We start from the raw sequence: 2,500 nt of genomic DNA on the forward strand, positions 1-2,500 counted from the left end.
GTAGCACTTTAAAGTTGGGTGTTTCACTGCTGGAGCAGCACCCTGGCTGTCTCTAAAAAGGGAAGTGGAAAAGCTTACAGCACCTGGTATTCCCAGGCGGTCTCCCATCCAAGTACTAACCAGGCCCGACCCTGCTTGGCTTCCGAGATCAGACGAGATCGGGCGTGTTCAGAGTGGTATGGCCGTAAGCCTGTTGGCTCTTTGCATACACGCTCCTTATAGTGTGTATGTGGCAGTGGCTCTACATAGTGTGTATGTGTTAGTGGCAGTGGCAGTGGCAGTGGCTCGACATAGTGTGTATGTGACAGTGGCACTACATAGTGTGTATGTGGCAGTGGCAGTGGCAGTGGCTCGACATAGTGTGTATGTGACCGTGGCACTACATAGTGTGTATGTGACAGTGGCAGTGTCAGTGGCTCTACATAGTGTGTATGTGACAGTGGCAGTGGCACTTTAAAGTTGGGTGTTTCACTGCTGGAGCAGCACCCTGGCTGTCTATAAAAAGGGCCCGACTCTGCTTAGCTTCCGAGATCTGATGAGATCGGGCGTGTTCAGAGTGGTATGGCCGTAAGCCTCTGGGCCCTTCGCTTACACGCTCCTTATAGTGTGTATGTGGCAGTGGCAGTGGCTCTAAATAGTGTGTATGTGACAGTGGCTCTACATAGTGTGTATGTGACAGTGGCAGTGGCTGTGGCTGTGGCTGTTTAAAGCTGTGTGTTTCACTGCTGGAGCATCACCCTGGCTGTCTCTAAAAAGGGAAGTGGAAGAGCTTACAGCACCTGGAATTCCCAGGCGGTCTCCCATCCAAGTACTAACCAGGCCCGACCCTGCTTAGCTTCCGAGATCAGACGAGATCGGGCGTGTTCAGAGTGGTATGGCCGTAAGCCAGTGGGCCCTTCGCATACCCGCTCCTTATAGTGTGTATGTGGCAGTGGCTCTATATAGTGTGTAAGTGACAGTGGCAGTGGCTCTTTAAAGCTGTGTGTTTCACTGCTGGAGCATCAACCTGGCTGTGTCTAAAAAGGGAAGTGGAAAAGCTTACAGCACCTGGTATTCCCAGGCGGTCTCCCATCCAAGTACTAACCAGGCCGGACCCAGCTTAGCTTCCGAGATCAGACGAGATCGGGCGTGTTCAGAGTGGTATGGCCGTAAGCCTCTGGGCCCTTCCCATACACGCTCCTTATAGTGTGTATGTGGCAGTGGCTTTGTCTCTACATAGTGTGTATGTGGCAGTGGCAGTGGCAGTTGCTCTACATAGTGTGTATGTGGCAGTGGCTTTGTCTCTACATAGTGTGTATGTGGCAGTGGCAGTTGCTCTACATAGTGTGTATGTGGCAGTGGCAGTGGCAGTGGATCTACATAGTGTGTATGTGACAGTGGCAGTGGCACTTTAAAGTTGGGTGTTTCACTGCTGGAGCAGCGCCCTGGCTGTCTCTAAAAAGTGAAGTGGAAAAGCTTACAGCACCTTGTATTCCCAGGCGGTCTCCCATCGAAGTACTAACCAGGCCCGACCCTGCTTAGCTTCCGAGATCAGACGAGATTGGGCGTGTTCAGAGTGGTATGGCCGTAAGCCGCTGGCCCCTTCGCATACACGCTCCTTATAGTGTGTATGTGGCAGTGGCAGTGGCAGTGGCTCTACATAGTGTGTATGTGACAGTGGCTCTATATAGTGTGTATGTGACAGTGGCAGTGGCTCTACATAGTGTGTATGTGACAGTGGCAGTGGCTCTTTAAAGCTGGGTGTTTCACTGCTGGAGCAGCACCCTGGCTGTCTCTAAAAAGTGAAGTGGAAAAGCTTACAGCACCTGGTATTCCCAGGCATTCTCCCATCCAAGTACTAACCAGGCCCGACCCTGCTTACCTTCCGAGATCAGACGAGATCGGGCGTCCTCAGAGTGGTATGGCTGTAAGTTTTGGGGCCTTCGCATACACGCTCCTTATAATGTTTATGTGGCAGTGGTAGTGGCTCTACATAGTGTGTATGTGACAGTGGCTCTACATAGTGTGTATGTGACAGTGGCAGTGGCACTTTAAAGTTGGGTGTTTCACTGCTGGAGCAGCACCCTGGCTGTCTCTAAAAAGGGCCCGACCCTGCTTAGCTTCCGAGATCAGACGAGATCGGGCGTGTTCAGAGTGGTATGGCCGTAAGCATGTAAGCTTGTGGTCACTTTGCATAAACGCTCCTTATAGTGTGTATGTGGCAGTGGCATTGTCTCTATATAGTGTGTATGTGGCAGTGGCATTGGCAGTGGCTTTACATAGAGTGTATGTGACAGTGGCAGTGGCACTTTAAAGTTGGGTGTTTCACTGCTGGAGCAGCGCCCTGGCTGTCTCTAAAAAGTGAAGTGGAAAAGCTTACAGCACCTTGTATTCCCAGGTGGTCTCCCATCGAAGTACTAACCAGGCCTGACCCTGCTTAGCTTCCAAGATCAGACGAGATCAGGCGTGTTCAGAGTGGTATGGCCGTAAGCCTCTGGCCCCTTCGCATACACGCTCCTTA

The 2,500-nt window shown here is 51.6% G+C and overlaps 6 non-coding genes across 6 annotated transcripts; all 6 read right to left on the reverse strand.

The window, feature by feature from the left end:
* Positions 1-71: 71 nt before the first annotated feature.
* LOC139307633 (5S ribosomal RNA) lies at positions 72-190 on the reverse strand. Its single transcript, XR_011599679.1, has one exon. It is a non-coding gene; the product is annotated as a 5S ribosomal RNA (ribosomal RNA).
* Positions 191-767: 577 nt separating this feature from the next.
* LOC139304002 (5S ribosomal RNA) lies at positions 768-886 on the reverse strand. Its single transcript, XR_011599029.1, has one exon. It is a non-coding gene; the product is annotated as a 5S ribosomal RNA (ribosomal RNA).
* A 149-nt stretch (positions 887-1,035) lies between these two features.
* On the reverse strand, positions 1,036-1,154 carry LOC139303927 (5S ribosomal RNA). Its single transcript, XR_011599018.1, has one exon. It is a non-coding gene; the product is annotated as a 5S ribosomal RNA (ribosomal RNA).
* Positions 1,155-1,453: 299 nt separating this feature from the next.
* LOC139304999 (5S ribosomal RNA) lies at positions 1,454-1,572 on the reverse strand. The gene has a single exon (XR_011599204.1). It is a non-coding gene; the product is annotated as a 5S ribosomal RNA (ribosomal RNA).
* A 221-nt stretch (positions 1,573-1,793) lies between these two features.
* On the reverse strand, positions 1,794-1,912 carry LOC139307318 (5S ribosomal RNA). Its single transcript, XR_011599634.1, has one exon. It is a non-coding gene; the product is annotated as a 5S ribosomal RNA (ribosomal RNA).
* Positions 1,913-2,352: 440 nt separating this feature from the next.
* Positions 2,353-2,471, reverse strand: LOC139307150 (5S ribosomal RNA). The gene has a single exon (XR_011599588.1). It is a non-coding gene; the product is annotated as a 5S ribosomal RNA (ribosomal RNA).
* Positions 2,472-2,500: the final 29 nt, after the last annotated feature.

This window comes from Enoplosus armatus, chromosome 2 (assembly GCF_043641665.1).
Source record: "Enoplosus armatus isolate fEnoArm2 chromosome 2, fEnoArm2.hap1, whole genome shotgun sequence".
Classification (NCBI taxonomy): domain Eukaryota; kingdom Metazoa; phylum Chordata; class Actinopteri; order Centrarchiformes; family Enoplosidae; genus Enoplosus; species Enoplosus armatus.